Here is a 12121-nt window from a genome sequence, read left to right on the forward strand (position 1 = left end):
AAGCTTGGGAAGATGGTATCTGTCCATGGTCTGCTTGTTGGAGGATAGTCCTATGCCACAAAGCCCTAATTTTAACTGAGAAACCATTGGCAATGGATGATTACTGAACTCACACAGAGGGACATATTGGAACACAAATTTGACTCACTAGGGCTTAACATACATGACAGAATGCATGCAATGTTGTGAGGGGCAGGGGAGCTATAAGGGAATGCAGAATGGGAAGAGAATCTAAATATGATCAAGGTGTATTATATGAAATTCACAAAAAATCAATAATTAATAATAACTGAATTCCTTATAAGCTTATTAATGCGTTTAAGCAAGTTGAGACAAAATTTGATATTTTCCTTGGCTTTCATTGCCATGAACAAACTACTCTGCCTAGAGGGCTTATGTAAATGAGAGCTATGAGTTTATAACGTATGCACACTTCTATTTTTCAAAACTTGATTAGATCCATTTGTTATATGCTTTCCTGTTTACTATATTATATGGGTTTTATGGTGACACTAACCCAAGGACAAACACATAATGCAACTTCATGCTATCAAATGACTTCATTTACAAACAGCTTAAAGGGTAGCATGAACGAAGAATCCCTAGAGGCAGACATATTTTGAAGCAAGACTATATAATTACCAATGGGTATGAGATAAACAGTTTCTTTGCTATATATCAAGCAACAGAAAAGTAAATGCTGTCTGGAAGTTCCATTTTATTATACAATATATTTCTGTGGGAGGTCAGAAATAGATTGTAAATATAGAGCCAGATGCAGATACTCTGTCCATGGAATTTTCGTTACTGTGAAATCACTGGTTTAATACTTGTATATTTAAAAAAATCATCGCAAAAACCTTTATAGCATTAAAAGTCAGTCATTTTTAAATCCCCTTCCTTGTCCTTTTTTTTACAAAGCAAATTTGAAACATAGTACATAATTCAGATTACAAATAGCTAAATCATAATTAAAGATATTTAAAATAAATATATAGCTATAAGATTGTTTGCCTCCAAAATGCTAATTTATTGTCACTGTATTTTTTTAATTTTTTTTTCTAGAATCAAGAAATTAAATTCAGGTAGTTTACTCTTTTTTAAAGATTTGTTTTATTATTTACTTATTTGTGTGTGTGTGTGTGTGTATGTGTATGTGTGTGTGTGTGTGTGTCTGTGTCTGTGTCTGTGTGTCTGTGTAAGTGTATGTTCACATGTCTGTGCACATGCCCTCAGGGACCAGAAGAGGATGCCAGATCCCTTGGGGCTAGAGTTTCAGGTGATTCTGAGATGCCTGACAAGTCTTCTGGAAAAGGAGCAAGTGCTTTTAACCAGGGATCCAACACTCCAGCCCCCAAGTTTATTCTTAAAACACATTAGGATAAGTATGCTGAGTAGAGGTTAAAATGGAAAGGATTACACTGTGCCAAAATGAACACATTTTTCTCTTAAAACTTTGGTTTCTTTTTGTTTTAAGTTTTTTTTGTTTTTTGTTTTTTTTTTTTTCCTGTGCGTGTGCTTATGAAGGGTGGGTATGTGAATGTTTGCGTGTGTGGATGCAGGTGTCAATGTTCATGTGTATGGAGCCCTGTAACTGTTGTCTGTTGTCTTCCTTGATCACTCTAGATGTTATTTATTGAAACAGGGGCTCTTGTTGAACCTGGGCTTACCAATTCCAGCTACCATAGCCAGACAGCTTGCTTTGGATATCTCCTGTCTCTACCATGGAGTCTGGGATTACAGGTGGCCACCCCTGCCTATCTGGCTTCTAATGTGTTAGATCCAAACATATCCACTAAGTCATCTCCCCAGTTTAAAAAATGGATACCCTGTTGCCTACATTTTGTTTGTACTAGCTAAAAGGGGATTTTCTTCCTTAGTTTTTCTGTATTAAAATCCAGTATGATCAGTTTCCCTGCCTTATTTATTTCCTTCCTTTTATTAACTTTGACCAGATGCCTTGCATTGACTAAAATGATTCTGTATGCTCCCCTTCCACTCATTTAAAATTTCAATTGTTTATGATGGACCTGAGTGCAAGGAGCAAACCTGTCGCAGCTCATCATTCCTAGGGATCTAAAGCAGACCTTTGTTTCCTACCTTCGTGTCTGTTAATTTTGTATCCATCAATCTGTAGGCACATTCTGATGGCATCAAAAGAAGACTATTTTTTTTCCTGATTGGCTAAAAATAGAGAAGCTGTTATTGAAAAAATAGTAAAATTTACAATATTTAAAAAGATAGCAGGTATACCAGACAACTAAATAGATATCCACAGATCTCAGATAAGTGTTAGGAATTCAGCAAAAGAACATTCATTGGGCAGAACATGAGGAGCAGAGGCAGAGAGGCATCTGTTTAGTACCCTCATGCGTCTCCTTTCTGAGTAGCTTTTCTGTACTATGTATTGCTATGGGAATGCCTTAATTCCATGCTCTGATAGAATGTGGAAAATCTATGTGTTTAGCAGCAGTCAGCATTCCTGAGAACAACCACAGAAAGATAGCAGTCAGTATTATCAGAATTCATAATCGCTTCCATTTTGTTTACTTTAAGTTCTGATATTTAATCTTCTTGATCTTCACGTCAAACACTGAACAGAGACATTTTGAAAAAGAGACCATGAGGTGAGGAAAGATTGAACAGTTGACTAAGCACAGAGTAAAGAAAGAGTGGTAAAACTAGAACTTGGAACACTTCAGTTTCAGTCTAAGACCCAAGCTTTTCTGTTTCTAATCAGTAAGTGTTGCTCAGATGTAAGTCTTCAAATCTTGGTCTGCAATGCTGTAGTGCCCACCTGTAGCTAAGGGAGACAACCAGTTATTGTTCTAAAATGATGGATAAATTTGTTTTCTCCCCCTATCTAGAAGCCTTTGAGAGGGAAATGACACTGATTCTAGCCACTCCAACAGCTACCAAAGTGACTGAAAACAAATCCTGAGTTCATAACTCTCAAGTCCAGCCTTGACAAAATGAGGAGAAACCCAATAGAGGGATGGTTTTGGAAGCTCTCGTCAAGAAATTCCAATGGACTCTGATATGAACATTTGAAATTTGCCCTGTTCTGACTTTTTTCTGGTTCCCTGTCTAGAACTTCTAATTCTAACTACTCTTGCCTTTACTTCTTCATATCCCCTAGGCGCCAGTCAAGGACTTTCTTTCCTCCCTACAGTTAAGAGTTATGCAATTTGGGAGTCTTTTAGATAGACCCACTGAAGGGGTATCCCAATTGCTTCACCCTGCATCCCTGTTCAGCATGGAAGAAGCCAGAGTGGTCTATGTCCCAATTCCTTATTGGAAATTTAGATAACTTTTCAGAGGATGGTATAATAAGAATAGGAGGTAGGAATTGGTTAAGCAGTTAAGGTAAAAAGACTCCAAAGAAAACTAGCCAGTTTCTTGACTAAAAATCAAAATGTCCTTGGAACTTTTAGCAACATTCTGTTACAAAGGCCAAAAATGTCCAAAGTATTTGTGAGCTCTTCTCTAATCCCTAAAAGATTTTAAGTTTACCTCTTCAGAGGGAAAAATGTTAGAGTAACAAAAAGCCCCATAAAAGGGCTCAGAAGAGGGAGTGGAAAGACTGTAAGAGCCAGGGAAGAGAGGGAAGACCATATGGAAACAGAGTCCTATAAGCTCCTGGGACCCTGCTCATATGATTCTATGGCAATGGTGTCAGGGGACACAAGTCCCATGCAAACTCAGGCAGACAAAATCCCTGCATAAAACTGGGGAAATGAACAGCAGATCCCAAACTTAGCTGAAAAACTATTGGCAACTGATGACTGCTAGGTGAGGAAGAGATGATCTTCCTAAAACAAGTGACTCTAGATAGGCTGACTAGACCTCAGTGGATGGACTGGGGAATGTCAGAGGACACAGGCTTGACACATTGGGCCTTAACACAAATAACAAAGGGTGTGGGTTCCTGTCGTAGGGAGCTATGGGAGAGTGCCAGTGGGGATGGGAGTATAAAGATGATTAAGATTGTTTGAGATATTCTGTATAAAATACACAAAAATTCAATAAAAATAAATTTAAAGAAATAAAGATTTCTTTTAAAAAGAGACCCAAGCTGTTTTTATTGAGCTTTTAAAATTTCATACAATATTTCCCACTCATATCCAGTCCCGCTCCCCCATTTATGCCCCCTCCCACCAGACCCTACACGCTCTGCCATACATGCTGAGTCATTTTCATTCAGGTGTTTGTACCCAAATGTCCTTCACTGCAAATGAGTCTAGTCAGCCCATCCAGTGGTCATATGCAAGTCACACTCACTCTCACCCAGCATTAACCAGTCTATTGCTAACCCACCACCTATTTTTCACCTCCCCTTTGAGCCCTTGTTTGATTGAGATGACATGAGGCCTGTGTTGGATGCCACCGCTGCCTTAGGCACACAATGAGCAAGCCTCCATTGGCCTGGAAGCCTCCACCTTGTATGCTCATGAACCAGCCCTGGCTCTTACAATCTTTCCACCTCCTCTTCCTCCATGGTCCATGAGCCATGGATGGGTGAGGTTCCATACAGGAGTCTCATCCTACACTCTACAGTCTGTTATTTGCTAAAACTTGGCCAGTTGAGGCCTTCTGTGCTTATCTCACTATTTCACTGGTGAGGTTGAGGGGTGTATTAACCCTCTGTCTATCTTTTATTCTTCTATGTTCCATGAGCCTGGATTGTAGAGATGTGACTCCAAATGTGTCATCTAGTACTGGGCATCCCCCAGGTTCATGTCCTCTGTGCCTGACCAGATGTGAAATTCTGCAGCAGCCTCTATCTATTGCAAAAGAAACTTCTTTGATGAGTGCTATACAGCGTATTATTCACTCTAAGGGAGTTCTCCTCTATCTCATGTCACATCCCCTTCCAAGCAGCTCCCAGGTATACGTATGCATTAATGTCAGACACTCTTTGTGCATTTCTCATAGGGTTTCTGGGACATCACTTTTCCCTCTAGGTTTCCTAGCCCCACGAGATTCACTCATCGCTACTCTTTTTTCTCCCATCTGTCCTCCCCTTCCTAGTCACAGTGCCCCCACCATTCCCATCCTCCCCCCAATACCTCCCAATTCCCACCATCCTTCTGCTCCCAACTTCCCTCGCTCCCATACACTACCATTCTTTGCATGGCCCTCCCTCCTCTCCTCCCTGCTAATTACCCACAATTTTTCAACCTCCCTCAGATTTCATTTTCAGAACTATAATGTCTAGATAGAGGATGTCATCCACAATCTAGGAATCTTCACAGCACTGAAATCACATCAAAACTCGCGGAGTAGTGTATTCTGGGTTACAACGGCAGCTATGCCACTCACTAGATGTGTGCACACTGAGCTAATTACTTAACCATTTTCCACCTCAGTTCTCTCATCTACAAAAGGAAATAAAGTATTATTTTCTTTTGTAACTGTTTCTGGACATTAACTTAATTGATGTAAGCAAAGTGCTTATATGTACTAACTACAATAATATTCAGTGTGTATGTGGGAAATCAGCAAATATCAGTTACTATAATTCTTTTTCTGTACTTTTTTACTGATTGGGACAGACTTTTAGTGACCGATTCACTTTTAAGACCTATTGATTCTACTTGTACCACAAATTTAGTTCTTATATGTGTGTAACCTACAGACCTATTATATCCTGGCTACCGTCTCTTCATGTGTCTTTCATGTCCATGCTTCTCTGTACTTTTTAAGCCTGTCATTATTTCTTAGTCTTCATATTTTCACTTTCTTCTTTTTCCTTCAGCTAAAATGTTCAAAAGTGACTCAAAATTTATATTACAGTTTTGCAAGATTTTTCCCTACAGCTCTCCTACCCTACAACTCCTGCTGTTCAATCAGCTTTTTGCAGTGTTGTATTCTTACTGTTGTTTTGAAGTATCAAGGCAATGTCTAGCATAATGGTAACACAGACAAGCAATGCACAGATGCTACCTAAGTGACTTATTCTCTTCTACCATAATTCTGGAGCTTCACATCCACTATTTGGAGTAAGTAGGAAACAGAGGAAGAATCCCTCTAATTTTTTTTACTCTTTTATTTTCTGTGCTATTTTGGGATTCAGCCTTTGAGACAAGATCATTGTTATGTTGCATAATATAAGGCATTATACCATTTATATATACTTCATTTTCACTCATTTTGGGAAACACTTGCTTTGTTTTGTGTGAACTTGTTCCAGCCCCACATATCTCTTTTTCATTGTCCTTTTGGATGAATTACAAATGACCATGAACATTTTCTGAGCTGTAATCCAGCACCATGGTACAGTGGCTTTTCCTGACCACTATATTGTTATAAACAATATCTCACATCATAATTTTCCCTTAAATGACATCACAGGATTTTCTGTCCAAACTATGAATATCTTTGGAAGAGGGAGGTAACCAGAAGTGAAAATAGATGTAGGAAAATTATATACTATACTTGGTATAATCTGTAGTCAGCATATTTTGAGCCAACATCTGTCCCTCAGATGTAATAATAGATCTCTATGGATTTTTAATGATTAGGTATTCAAGCACAAAATACTTTGAAACAATGAACTTAAAATCAAAACCCTTTAAAATTCTATAAAATGTACAATGTTTACTTAAAATGTGATAGCATATTGTGATTTTAATTTCAAAAGGTAATGGAGGGGCTGTGGAGATAGTTCAGTTGATAAAGCACTTACTAAGCAAGTATGTGGACCTGATTTCAAGCCCCAGAACCCATATTTAAAAAGTCAAAAATGGGCTGGGAAGATAGCTCAGTCAGTAAAATATTTGCCTTGCAAGCAAGAGGATGTGATTTTGATCCCCAGAACCCATGTAAAAAGCCAGTTTCAGCAGCCCACACCTGTAATCCCAGGGCTGTAGAATGAGAGACAGGAGGATCCCTGGGGCTTGCTGACAAGATAGTCTAGCTGAACTGATGAACTCCCAGTTCAGTGAGAGAACTTTTCTCAAAAAATAAAGTGGAATGTAGCTTAAGAAGATATCCAACTTTGACCTTTGGACACTTGTGCAAATGCACCTGCACAAACATGTGCATACACATGCACATATACACACATAGACGGTAATAGAAGTATATCCAATGTTCCTCTAGGTGACTTATGTACCATATCAAAAATATCTTCCAGTATAGGTAATTTCTTTATGGATAAGACCATTCAGAATAGTGGAATAGGTGATTCCAGGAATCTTGGCCAACATCATAATGTTATCCCAGGGAAAACATGAGAGTGGGGAAGGGCTCAGCAGGCTCCACCGTCCCAGGCCATATGAAGCCTGGTCCTTGCATCAGAGGCATCAGCATCTCTTTTTGACCAGTATACCTTCAATTTGAGCATGCTTGTCATTCAACCTTAATGAAGGAGGGCTGGGGTGGGCTGAGAGTCTGCGTTTCTAAGAAGCTCCCAGATAAACAGGCTAATGACTCATGGTTCACACTTTAGTAGTGAGGATTCTAGAAAATCCAGGGTAAAGGTTCTGGGTATTGCACCTTGTCAAGCAGCCCCAAACGATGTTATCTTTAGGGCAGTACCAATGTCAATGTGGATCTGTATGAAGTATTTCAAAAATAGTATTTGTTGGTGATGTCATAAAATAAAACTCGAAAACAAAACCTTCTTATGACAATATAATTATAATGGATACAGTTTCCTAAAGCTTTAAAAACACAGTGAGTTTTATCAGACTATTGAAGGAAAAGCATTTATTCATGGAAAAATTATGAAGTCCTTTAATTCAGTATTTAATTTCATAGACTAATCTTGCTCGTGAGCAAAATTTTTATGAATTCTTGAAGAACTTGAAAAGAAGCACTTGTTTTTAATTGTGTCTGAGCATCCTAAAGTCTTTGTTCACAAGAGAAAACAGTAAAATGAAGATGTTTGGCAATTATAGTCAAAATTTTTGAAATATCTCTCTTAATCCATGAAGAATGTGCTACTATTTTGATGTTTCTAGTCCCTCTTCTAAATGAAAAAGTTGCTTTTAGTGCCTGATTGATTTAATATCTGGTAAGCTGAGAAGATCCTGCTGGGACCGTGTTTCACAAAAAGAATATGTCTATATTGCTAAAATACTTGTAAAGTATTTATGCATAGACATTTAGAGCTTTTAGGATTGCTTGAGTCCTTGACTGTCACACATTTATTTTATAAAGGAGATGTTTTTAAAAACCCTGTAAAGTTAGATGATTTATCTGAAGTCTCACGTAGCCAGGCAGTGCTAGAACTAAGACTAGTGTTCAGATTTCTTGATGTCTAAAGCTATTTTTATAATAGTTTACTTTTCAACGTTTTCATTTGTGTTCCCATTTTTAAAAGCCCAGATCATGATCATGATGTGTATAACCTAAGAAAATTCACACCATAATTATTTTCTCAATTTGTGTTGCTTTCATTTAAATAGTATTAAAGCAACTTAATGTAACATTAATTATGAAAAAAACAAACTGTGATAGGAAATTGAGAGTTCATTCAAAAGAACTTATCTTCAAAACTTAGAGGGCAGAGGAGTCAAGAGGAAAAATAAAATAAAAATCCTAAATATTTATTTGAAATACAAATGTTTTTGAGGGCTACAGCTGAAGTCATGTTTATATTATGATGATTCTGGATCCTCAAATGCCTCTTATGACAGGAAATCTAGCCTTTCTCCAAGTCTCAAATGATTTCTGAGGACTCCAGCATCACCTGCCATCTCTTGTGAATCCTTTCCTTCCCTCATGGTCACCTAACATGACCAAACACAGAGAAACCAGGTATACTTCATGAAGTCAAATTTAAGTGATTCTCACAGCCTCCACTTACAGTTAAAACATTCTCCACTTTCAAAGTCACACCCTTGCTAAAGTTTAGGGAGTTCCGATCTCTGCTGCAAGACCATAAGCTCAGAAACAGCCGTGGAACTGAAGCTGTATGCAGGTTCAAAATGAAAGATATCAAGAGACCAAGGCAATGTTATGCAAAATCTTTTCTCAATATAGCTGCTCATTTTTGGAGAAAGGACTCCACCCAGGGTTTTATTTCTTGGTGACCCTGCACCAAAAAATCATTGCTGTGAGCTTTAGCTAGGGTAGCTTTTAAAGAACAGATTTATTTCTAAGTCAGATTGCTTTACATCTTTTCAACCCTGACCATAATCATAGGTCAGCAGAAAGTATACATCATGCTTAAATTCAGCCTTCTCTTAGACAATGTTTGGTCAGCAGTGTAGTCTCTTTTCCATACTGAAGTGTCTTCTGCACATGGACAAGCCTGCTGGCCTTCCTTGCTAGGAAGCCTGAATGTCACCCTGGTGTTCAGGACATTTTTCATATGGTAATTTTGATTCCTAAGAAGAAACAATTTTAGTTCCAGCCCCATTTCTCCTGCAGTAGGATGTCCCGCTGGTTTTCAGCATAATTTTGGTCATGAATACCCTTGACAGAGAGGCACTGCCTAAAAGCATAATCCCTCCAGTATATAAAATCTAGGCTTCAGATATATCCAGGTGTCCTGAGATACTCTTCAAAAAATTCATGAATCCAGGTGAGTAGCATTTCTTTCTGCCCTGCGGTAGCACTAACTGCTCTACCATGCTCCTCTCTCCAGTGTGAGGTAAGAGCCACTTCCTAGTGCTCCCTGTCCGTTCTTTCTCATTCTTTCCATGTCAGCTTCTCAGGTCTTCCATTAGGTATATATCTGGGCTGAATTTCTCTGTCTTAGACTCTGAATGATGTGTTTGTTAGTCTCTTGAATGGACTCCTAAAATATCCAGTGTTTCTAGGCTAATCTGTTCATGGACTAAAGAGGTATCTATTTAAAGCAGGAGCACAATTACATTCCACCACTGCAGCTGTATTTTTCTGTGGTTTGTATATCAAATTCTCTTGACTTACCCCCTTTGGCCAAGCCACAAGAACTCCACTTTATCAGCATCATCCATACAATGTATAAGTGGAAAGGCAGGAGTGATTTAACAGAAACACCCAAAGTTAGGAATAAAAGTACCTTGAAGTGTCAGTGTCACATGTTAGCTGAGTGACTTGAAATGACAGTTTGCTGTGTCATGATTCTGCCTGTGACAAATTTAAAATCAAGGTATCAGCAGATACAAGCTTCCTGTGGAGACTTTGAAGGAGAACCTGTCCACTGTTTACTCCTCTGTCACATGGTTCTGCAAGTCCTTGTACTTCAGCTGGTGGATGCACAACTCCTATCCCTGTCTCGATGGTCACATGTAATTCTCTCTGTGTAACTGAGCGTCCAAATTTTACCTCTTATTAAAGTGGTAGTCATTGGACTGAGTCTACCTTAACCTGTGTGTCCTCATTTTAACCTGACAATGGCAAAGGCCTGAATAAGGCCACATTATATGTCACAGTGGACATGAATTTGGGGGGAGGTGGCATTCTCCAACTCAGTTGAATTAGAAGCTAAGGTTGCATTTGCATTACAATTGATCTCGGTAATTAAAACTAACTTCAAGCCAGGAAAGATGGCAAACACCTTTATTCCCAGCCCTGGAAGGCAGAGGCAGATGGAATGGAATTCTACAAAATGAAGGCCAGCCTGCTCTACATATTGAGTTCCAGGCTAGCTGGAGCTACAAAGAGACCCTATCTCAAAAAAAAAAGAATTTTATTCATGAAACTTTCTGAAAAAAGCAATTGTGAGGTATACTTAGTCAATCAGCACACAGCCGTTAATTGAATATTTCAATAGTATACCCATGGACTGGCTGTATAAAGTATGTTGGGAATATTAAACATATAAAAGAAAAAGGGAACAGCAAAGAGAACAAGTATACTTTTCTTACATTAATCTCTTGTTAATCTTGAGGGTAAAAATCTTAAGTGGAATTTTAAAACTTTGCATTGACCAAAGAGCAAATATCTTATATCAAACAGTCAAAAAGAATATCTGAAGTGGGAAGTAAAAGGAACGAAACTTTCTTAGTATTTTTCCTCTGAAGATTCTTTGCTCCTATTTGAAAGTGAGTGTTTATTTTCAAAGTTACTTTTGTAACATTCAAAAATGATTTGCTTAACTCTACTAAATATCATTAGTTTCTTTTGCATCTTAAACTTTCATGTTATTGTTTTTAAAAATGGAAAACATTTTTGTCTAGAGTTAAATTTCATGTTTATATTTAAAAAAGTAAAACTCCTTCAAGTGTATAGTCTTGAAGGCTTTTCCTGTTCAAACTGTATTTAAATGTAAGGATGAAAATTTATAATCAACATCATTTATGTTATCCCTCTCTTTCCTTCCATAATGATGACTATGGAAGGCAGTGGCAAAGAGCAATGATCCATCCATGTTCTCTAGCTTTTAGCACTTGCTATACAAATATTCTGGTAATCACCTTGCGAAAACACTGATTTCCTTGACCATTGACATATAGATCTAAATACATGTAGATCTATCGTCCTACAGAGCTTTATAGATTAGGATCAAAGAATGTAAACAGGAAGAAACAACCATAGAAGGGAGATGGTCCTGTGAAGATAGCAGCAGATGGAGAATTCCATCTACAAGCTAAAGAACGCTTATAAAAGACAGAATCCCAGAGAAGTCAGGAAAGGTTTGTCTCTAGAGCCTTTGGAGGGAAGACAATGCCATAAAACCTTTTTTTAAGTCTTCTTAACTCTAGAACAGTGGGAAAAATCATTCTCTGTTATTTCAAATTATCCAGTTTGCTACAGCCCGGCATACTCCTAGGAATCTACATAGGAGAAATAAAAGCATATGTCAACACAAAGGCTGGTACATAACTGGGTAAAACGCTTTTGTTTGTAATAGTCCAAAACTAGACTAGGCAAATTTCTACCAATAAGGTGAATGGATAAACAAACTTTGTTGTGGACATGCACTGGAATATTATTAAGAAATACAAAATGTATAAATTGTGAAGATTTGTGACCTTTCCAGCCATGTGTATTTGGCTATGTTTACAGTACCACACATGAATTTCTTCCCATTGAGTTGGCTTTAAATACAATTAGGTAGCTATTGATTAACTCCTGAGATAAAAGTGCTACTATTGCACCAATGTCATTTACTGTGCCAGTCATTGATGTGGTTATTAGGCCTTGAATCTGGAGTTGGATCATCAACTGATGTTGTCCCTAG

This window comes from Nannospalax galili, unplaced genomic scaffold (genome assembly GCF_000622305.1).
Source record: "Nannospalax galili isolate Female #2095 unplaced genomic scaffold, S.galili_v1.0 scaffold767, whole genome shotgun sequence".
NCBI classification, from domain to species: domain Eukaryota; kingdom Metazoa; phylum Chordata; class Mammalia; order Rodentia; family Spalacidae; genus Nannospalax; species Nannospalax galili.